The 9,709-nt window shown below is 39.1% G+C and overlaps 1 pseudogene; it reads right to left on the bottom strand.

Moving 5' to 3' along the window:
• Nucleotides 1-330: 330 nt before the first annotated feature.
• LOC113178534 (B-cell CLL/lymphoma 7 protein family member A pseudogene) lies at nucleotides 331-971 on the bottom strand (annotated as a pseudogene).
• Nucleotides 972-9,709: the final 8,738 nt, after the last annotated feature.

The following is a 9,709-nucleotide window of genomic DNA, read 5'->3' on the forward strand; positions in this document are numbered from 1 at the left end:
TAGAACAGTGAAAAGCGCCCCCCCCTGACAGAAAAGCGAATTCCTGATGGGTACCACCCTCCAATAGCTGATATCGATAAATAGAGAAGTGGGGGGGGAAACAGCAGCAACACCTATGTGACCTTGGCTTCCAAGACAGTGTGGATGCTCCTGAGCGGTCAGCCCGCCTCCCAGGACAGCCGCTTCGGGGTTCGCATGTTTCCCTTCACCCCAGAGTTCTTCAGTGTCTGAGAAGTTCGCCGTTCTGGGTTTTCTTGGATTTGCATTTGGTAAACTTGAAACGTTAGGAGTCCTGTTCGCGCCCAAGAGGAATGGCGCTCACAGCGCTTTCTAGGGTGAGCAGGAGGAGCGAGCTCGGCCGGCGTCTACGTCTCTTCCGAGTTCTGGGAGAGGCTCCAGCTTCATCTGTTTAGAGGGTGGCACTCCTTCCAAGTCCTGAGAGATTGTGGACAACTCCGCCGCCAGCCTACTTTCTCTGAACTGCTCCTCGAGCTTCCATCCAAGACTGAGTTCTGCTCATCAGAAGCGGCTTCGGCCCCAGAGTGCTCCTTCTGTCAGCTGCGCCTAGTCCCTGGGGCCTCTGCGCCATAGCTGGGCGTCTGTGGTTGGGCTCTGGGGCCGGGCTGGGGTCGCTGCTGTTCCCCTGTGGGATGCGGGAGGCATCTGCTAGGGAGCTCTGGTTGCTGTTATCATCCATCCTCCGGGATGCATGTCCATCATCCTAGGGAGGAGCTGTTCTCTGGGGTGGTGACCTGGGAGCCACACTTCTCGTCTTGGCCTTTTTTCTTATTCTTGTTTTTATCATCAACTTTTGGCTCCATCACAGGGACCCATTTGTAGATTCGTAGGGACCTGTCACCCACAGTCACCCACTTCTCCCAATTGCGCACTTTCTCCATAGCTGCCATGACCTTCTTGACATCATCTTTGGCCCGGCTCCTGGTCTGGGCGCGAACTGACCTGCCTGACATGGTTCTGGCAGGGAGAGAGGCTGGGGGAGTGCGCTCACTCACTCACACACAGACCACACACTCACACACACACACACACACACACAAAGCCTGATGCCACCTGGCGCCAGGGCCCAGTGCCTTCAGCTTCTTCCTAAAGCCCTTTGTGGGCTTCCACGTCCCAGGAGTCCAGCATGACTCCAGATTGCACAGTGAAGACTGAGATGATCATCAGGAGAACACCAAATCCATTTGTTGTACTCATGCATGAGAGAGGCTGCTGATTTTAGGGCTTGTTACTCATGAGGGTTTGTTTGTTTGTTTATATATTTATTTAGTGTGCGTGTGTGTGTGTGTGTGTGTGTGTGTGTGTGTGGTTTTCTTTTTGGTATCAGAAATTCAACTCAGAAGTGTTCATCCACTGATTCACATTCCCACCCCTTTTTTAAAAAAATATTTTTATTTAGAGACAGGGTCCCTTTGAATTTCTTAGGGCCTCACAAATTTGATGATGCTGGCTTTTAACTCATTCTCTTCATGAGTCCTGAGATTTTTAAATGTAGGGGAAGCAGTATCTCAAATCCAGAACAAACATCTGAAATCCAGAACTTCAGTTTAGCTCTCCATAGGTCTCAGAATATAACCCCTAGTTTTCTAGCTCTCTGTTCACATATCCAAAACTAGGGTTCTCTGTTCACAGAGAATAAGTATAAAATAGAATAGATAGTATAATGACCATGTAATGCGGATAATGGGCCTCACTCAAACACACCTGGCCGCTACCTGGTGTTCTGCCCAAAACCATGAGTAAACTTCTAAGATGGCACACAAAAATGAATTTTTTTTTTTCTGATATCATTCCTCATACCACATGGTGGGCGTTCTATTTTTTCTTGCTTAAATAGATTTTTTTTTCTTCAAAATTTATGAGACAAGCACCCAGATTCAATTGGCAAACTGAGAAATTTTGGTTCATCTCAAAACTCCACTTTCAGCATTATTAATCATTATTTTCCCATGTTTTATTTCAAATGTATGCATCATTCTTAATGTTTTTCTTCAAGAACTGGAGGGCAGTTTTAAAATATTTTAATTTCTCATTCTGAGATTTTCACATGAGAAGAAAGCGGAATAAAATTAGGTGACATTAAAAAGAATGAATCTCTCCTAAATGAGGTTTATGTGTCCCATTTAAGGATTTTTAAAAACTGTAATGGGTCATCAATTGAGGGTTTATTTATTTATTAATTAATTTGTTTGTTTATTTATTAATGGTCAGACCATTTTATTAAAATAACCCACAGAAGGGGCTGGGGTTGTGACTCAGTGATAAGAGCACTCACCTAGCACGTGCAGGGTCCTGGGTTCGATCCTCAGCACCACATAAAAATAAGTAAATAATAAATAAATAAATAAATAAGTAACCCACAGAAACATGCCAAACATTTCAGGAAATTCTTTTCTTCCAGTGTGGCAGGAAAAAATAAAAGTGGGACTAACTTGAATTTAAATTACATGCAAGTTCAATATCTCTCTCTCTCTCTCTCTCTCTTTCTGTATTGGGGACTGACCCCAGGGCCTCATGCTTAGAAGGCAAGCACTCTACAAGCTGAGCTATTTACTCAGCCCCATTTTTTTTTTGGGGGGGGAGACCAGCAATTGAAGTCAGGGGCACTCTACCACTGAGCCACATCCCTACCCCTATTTTGTATTTTACTTAGAGACAGGGTTTCACTGAGTTGCTTAGTGCCTCACCATTGATGAGACTGGTTTTGAATTCATGATCCTTATGTCTCAGTCTTGTAAAGAGCTGATATTACAGGCATGCGCCACCATGCCTGGCCAACTTCAATCGTAAGGGCTAAAGTACACAGCAAATTAGATCAAAGTCCATGTCAATATCTTGGTACTATATATATAAAGTTGTTGATAGACCTTATATTTTATTTACTTATATGTGGAGCTGAGAATTGATTCCAGTGCCTCACATGTGCCAGACAAGTGAGCTCCACTGAGCCCCAGCCCCCTGGTACATTTTTTATGGGGGATATTGAAGATTGAACTTAGGAGCACTTGACTACTAAGACACATCCCCAGGATTTTTTTTTTTATACTTTATTTAGAGACAGGATCTCACTGAGTTTCTTAGCACCTCGCTTCTGCTGAGGCTGGCTTTGAACTTTTGATACTTCTTCCTCAGCATCTTCAGCAACTGGGATTACAGGCTTGCACCAACACACCCAGCCCCTGGAACATTTTTAATACCTGTTTTACATAGATTTTAACCAGTAGCCTTAACTTTTTTTCTAATATATATTTGATTTGAATCCATAACCCAGAAATCAGTGAAACAGAATCTATTTTTTATCTCCAACACTGCTTTTGATTATGACAGTATCTGAGTTCAGATTCCCCATTAAAGAATTTACTATGTCTTCTGTTCTCATTCTGACCTCCCATATGACCTAGTTCTGAGTTTTAGAATATCTGAAACAAGGTTCCCAGAGATTCCAAATTTTTTGGAGTATTTAGAAAACACTACTCTCTGAGTCTTGCCTTCTAGGGACCAGTTTGAATTTTAAGTGTGCAGCTTCTGAAGGGATGGATTAATTGGATGCTTTGCAGCTGGAAGGCATTTTCTGATATACTTTCTATCTAAAAGGTACTTTATTTGTTTCCTTTTATTAGATTCTGTGAGTAAAGGTACAATAAAAATAGACGTGTGGCAATATATTTAACAAAAGGATTCCAAATTTTTTACATATATACCCAGAGTTATTATTACTGGATTGTATGGCATTTTTTTTTACCAAGAATTATTATTTATATCTTTTTATTTATTTAAATACTGGAGATTAACCCCAGGGCACTTTACCAGTGTGCTACATACCCAGTCTCCAACACTTTTATTTATTTATGTATTTTTGAGAGAGGGTTTTACTGAGTTTCTTAGGACCTTGCCAAGTTCTTAAGGCTGGTCTTTAACTTGAGAATAAACCCCTAGTTTTCTACCTCTTATTCTCCTAAGCCACTGGGAGTACAGGCATGTAAGACCTTGCACTGCTACCCCAAATTATGACTAGTGGATTATGTGGCATTTTTATTTTGGGCTTTTAAAGAACCTTAACACTTTTATAAAAATGTATTTATTAAATTTATATTGTCACCAACATTTTTACATATTTGTGTACCCTGGAATCCCTATTAATTATGAGATATTTGCTTGGTTTTGTATGGTTTGGTGCTCAGTATTGAACCCAGGGGTGCATACCACTGAGATACATCCACATTTTTTTATGTTATATTTTGAGACAGGCTCTCATTAAGTTGATTGTAGCCTTTTTATGTTAATGAGGCTGCCTTTGAACTAATAATTCTCCTGTGTCATTTTTCATAGCTTCTAGAATTTCAGGCATATGCCACCATACATAACAATTTAGATTTTTATAATAGCCATTCCAACAGTACTGCATAGGCTGCAGAAAATTAGTAGTAATTAATATTAATAATTTAATTCTCATACTTGTTAAAGTATGAAACATATACTTTGAAAGCTATGGCTATAGCAAGTGAAAAATACAGCCTAATTTCCTTTTAAGATTGGAAGCCATCTCATCACAAAGGCATGAAAAGTTAATTTCTGCTTCATTATAAATTACCATGATTTGTAAACTTGTTTGAAATGCCTACCAGTTCCTCAAACTCACCCATGTCTGGTTTTACCTGATGAGATAACAACCCTCCCTGAAACTTTAGTGATGACTCATAAATTCTGGCTTTCCCTGACCAAATAACAACTCACTCTGAAACTTTAGTGGTGCATCATACATTCTGATGTTGTGATCTAAATTTACTCCCTAAGTGCTAAACCATTTAGACCATTAACCTACTACATGCCTTTGTATTATGCTTGTCAAAACCCTGTTATCTGTGTAAGTTCTCAAGACACCCCACTTTTGCAACTTTTTGTGCTATGAAACTGCAGTCCTAGAGAACTGGAGTGCTATCTTCTTTTCCCATGGGTTTCAGGAGAGACTGTTATGCTCAAATGCAGGACCCCCAAAAGACCATCAGAGACCAAGATTGATGTAAGTACCAAAGAGGTTTTTATTGCAAGCTAGCTCAGTCCTCTACACACACAGCAACTGGTGGCTTAGAGGCCCTGAGCCCGGGGTTTGCAGCAGTTTTATAACTCTTTGGGGAAGGCAGGTACCCCACATACATCGTAGCATCTCTTAGCAAATCATCACACACCTTGGGAAAATCATAAACAACTCTAAAACATGATTAGCCCATTCACTGGTGGGAACAAGTTGGGTAAGGGTGATTGGTTAGTACAAGATGGGGATTCATTTGAAGTGATTGGCTTAGGCCATGAGGAGAGTATGTGCTGAACTATATGGTTTCCCAAAATGTTATCAACCACCATAAACTACTGGAAGGGTCATTTGGAATCCCAGGAATTTTCCCTGTCTCATGCTGATTGGTGGGTGCTAGTGGGTTGCTATGGGTCCCCACCTAGCCTGACTGAGTCAGGGACACCTGGCACAGCAGATCTCTCCTGTTATTTGTAGATAAACAACACAGCAGGGTGGGCATGAGCCTAGGAGTGCTCTGTGGGTCTTTGCAAGGACAAGAGTCATGCCCCCTTCCTTGGACAGTCTTTGCTCTGAGGTAGAGGTTGGTTTCTCACCTTGTACCTTATGTTTTTTTAAGTCTTTTTTTTTTCTTTTTTTTTTTTTTTTTTTTAGCTGTAGCTGGACGCAATACCTTTATTTCACTTATTTATTTTTATGTGGTACTGAGGATTGAACCCAGGGTCTTGCACATGAGAGGTGAGCACTCTACTGCTGAGCCACAATCCAGCCCCTTTGAAAGGGTAAAGTTTCTAATCTGCAAAGCCTGAGTTAAAATGTAAAGGACTATGTATTGTAAAGTTTCTGAACTGCACACAGAACCTGAAATTCCTGAGGCAGTTAAGACAATGCCCGGTACTGACCATTTAGTTGTTAAATAACCTGGACCCTGTGCAGTTTGGCACATAGGCATTCAGGGCCCAAACCAATCAGTTTGAATGTACCCCCCCTCCTTAGGACTGACCTATCAACCCCGCCTGACCTGTTCCTGCCAATGAATGGACTAATCCTGTTTGAGAGTTGTCCAATTTTCCCGCGCCTCATGATGATTTGCTCTGATGTATGCAAAGCCCCCGCCCTCCCCAAAAAGTGTACTTAAGCACTGCTCAACCCCTGCTCGGGGCTCTTGGCCGCTCTCCCTTCTTGAGTGAGCCTGGAGCCCCAGCGCGCTGGATTGTATCCTCAATAAACCCCTTTTGCTGTTGCATGAGCCGGTCTCTTGGTGGTCTCTTCCTCCGACGTTCGCTGGACCCTTACACCTTACACCTGTTTTTATTGGTCATTTTTACTTTAGGGGGTTACTTCCCAGTTCAAAGTTCAATCTGTCACCTAAAAAGAACAGAGATAAAAAAAAATTTAAATAAAATTTGATAGTTATTGTCATTATTTTATATTAATTCCTGAATAATATACAAGCATATATAATCCATAAACTGAAATGACCTTATATGTAAGTTTAAATGAAAATGTTCTGTTGGTTGGGTTAGTTCCCACTTATGGGAAAAAACCTTGCCTTAAAATAACAGCAGCCTAGGGTACATTTCTCAGATTAAAAAAAAAAAAAAGCAGCACTAAACGACCTGAGATTCTAGCCCTTATTCATGCCTGAATTGGATAATATTCCCTGTCACTCAAAAAGAGGGCTCACTTCTCTCACATTCAATGTTCATGATCTGAAGCTCCTTCCAATCAAGAGCATTTTGTGGGAACTGTCCAATCCTGTGTGTCATCAGGTAGGAGGAGGGTGGGCTTTCACTTCTTATCTCTGGAGTCCTCCATTTTTTCCATTTGAATCTCACACTTCAGAGTCACAGGTTGTTCTGCTGTGCAGGAATTGAGGATCCCAAGTAGCCCTACTCCTGAGAACCAGGCAATGGTGAGTGTGCATTGGCCTAGCAAGGGAGGCTGGGGCAGAAAGACTATTGAAACCACAAGACTGGCTGTGTTGAAAACAGGAGCTAGCAGATTGGGACTCTGGGCAGTCTCTGGAGTCTGCAGGCTTAAGTCCTCCACTGAGCCACTATGTCCTCAGTCCTACTGGCCAACCAGGTGGGGAACATGTCAATGGCAGAGACTCTTTGCTGCCTTCCTTATGCTCAAAGGGCATCCTCAGCACCTGCATAAAATACTATGTGGCAGGGGTGTTCCTGCAGCCCAGATGCTGGAGATTGACAGGTGGAATAATTATCAAAATCAAATTTCCAAGGGCCATTTCCTGCAGGAGAGGAGCTGTCATTTTTGGGTACCTAATTTCCTCTTGAGCCAGCTAATTTTCATTTTGACTTTCTTTTATTTTTACTTTCTTCATTGTTATTATTTTGTTAAAGTTAGGTGAACTGAGGGATACTGTACTACTTAGCCATATCCTTGGTAGTGAAGCCAGATTTACAGATAGGTAGTTAGTGTAGTTAGGTAAATTGGGTCTAATATTCAATACAATCAAGAATGAACACCATATTGAGAATGGAGTCCAGGAAAAGGGGAATTGAAAATGTCCCACGGCCCTGAGCCCATCCCAAGGAAATTTTAATGAAGCAGCTCACAGCAAACATGGAAATGGTAATCCAAAAGCCCTTCCTGCCCAGATAACTCCTTCAGCCCACCTGTCCCCCACACTTTGGGCCTTCCCACCTACATTCCATCTCTGCAAGATAACAGAACAAAGGACAGCAATGTGACAGGAATGCAGGATAGCTGAAGGAAAACCTTAGCTATAAAAAAGCTAAAAAGACCTTAGTTAAAAGAAAATCCCTTTCATGGATTCCACCTCTTGGGTCCCCTTTTTCCTCTGGGGAGAAGTCTTTTCTGCTGTCCTTTAATAAAGCTTCTACTTTCCACTCTAAACTTGCCTTGGCACACTTCTCTGGTGTTATACTTCAGCATTGGGGAAGCAAGGACTATTCACCAGTAAACAGCCCTAAGAGGTATAAATTTATTTTGAGAAAGATTCTATCTAAGTTGCTGAGATTATTTTTGTTATGGTTTGATTTATCTAGAATTTGCTATTACAATAAAACATACTGTTTTTACATACATATGCATTCATATGGGGATCTTATTTATATTGTGATGCTTTGATGATTATTGTAATATTATAATTTCACAATATATATGAATAGTAGTAGGTCATGATGAGTTCTTTTGTTGCTCTTATAATTGAAAAGGTTTTTGACTAAAGTTACATATAACTTTGTAGATGAATTTTGAAAATTTATGCTTTGGTTTCTTATTTCATTTAAAGTAAAGCTTGGTTTTTTTTTCTTTATTATTATTGCATCATTGTTGTATTTAATAGTCAGGTTTATTTTGACATAACCATAATACATGGAATATAATATGTTCCCCTTCAATATCCAGTAGTTCCCTTTCCTTACTTATTCTCCTACTTCTTCTATCATATATTTATTTATAGTTTTATTTTAATTATTGCTTTATAGAATATAAATAAAAGTAGACTTCACTGTGATATATTCATATTTGTACATAGCAATTTTGGTGAGATATATTGTGGGTTAATTTGAAGGAAAATTATCACCTTTATAATGATTAATTTTATCATCTATACATGGGATGTATAATTCAGTGTTTTATGTGCTTTTGTGACTTTTATTTTCTCATAAGTTCTACATATTTTGTTTCTAAAAATGTACACATGTGAAATACCACTTGCATCAGGCACCTATGTAAAAATTATACATAGTGGTTTATGCTCTTTTTTAAACTGGATATATTATGAAATGAGACTGGCTCTAGCGACCATTTTTTCTACAGATTATTATTTATCTCTTCCAAGATGTATATTGTATTGCGCCATGCCCTTGGGTTTCAGGTGTTTGGGTGAGTATCATTGCATACTTATATGTTATCATGATCACATATGCTCTAATTTCAGTAAATCTCTGTGATGGGGAGTATCATGTATATTCAATATCAAAATAGTTTCCACAAATAGATACTAATTTAAACTCCTTTTGAGTTAATGATTATTAATTTGTTTTAAATGTTCATCAATATTACTTAATTTTTCCCATGATGGGTTTTTATTTTGTATTTATTAAATTTCTAAAGATTTTGAGTTTTTATAGTTAATAAACATATCTCATGTATAAATTTGCAGTTCAAATTTCTGTCCTTTATATCTTTTTGGCTTAAAAGATGAGAAAATGATCCAAAAATGCAGCTAGAGATTGATTTCAAGAAAAAGAAAAAGGTTTAAATTATTTTTTTTAAATTGACTGTTTTTTTACTCATCATTTATTATAAGTTTCTTGTATGATTGTAAGGGTAGGTTATTTAAAGTTGATTCTAGGGCTTATCTTTGTTAGTTACTATGGGAAAATTAAATAAGAAATTGATCTACACTATGGCTGCAGGAAAATGAATAAATTTCTTTAAAATCATATGGTAATAAAATTCTTCAATGACATATTCACTAAACATCCACTCCTTAAAAAATTTTTTTTCTGTAATATTTTTGGCAGTGAATCATGAATTCTATTTCTGGATTTTGGGGTTTAATATAAAATCATATGGAATACAATTTGGCCAATCCTAGAAATATTCATACATAATTTGTTGTTTACTTAATGATATGTTGTGGAGATATATATCCATATTCATATA

The sequence above is a fragment of the Urocitellus parryii genome, chromosome 8 (assembly GCF_045843805.1).
Source record: "Urocitellus parryii isolate mUroPar1 chromosome 8, mUroPar1.hap1, whole genome shotgun sequence".
In the NCBI taxonomy this organism is placed as follows: Eukaryota; Metazoa; Chordata; class Mammalia; order Rodentia; family Sciuridae; genus Urocitellus; species Urocitellus parryii.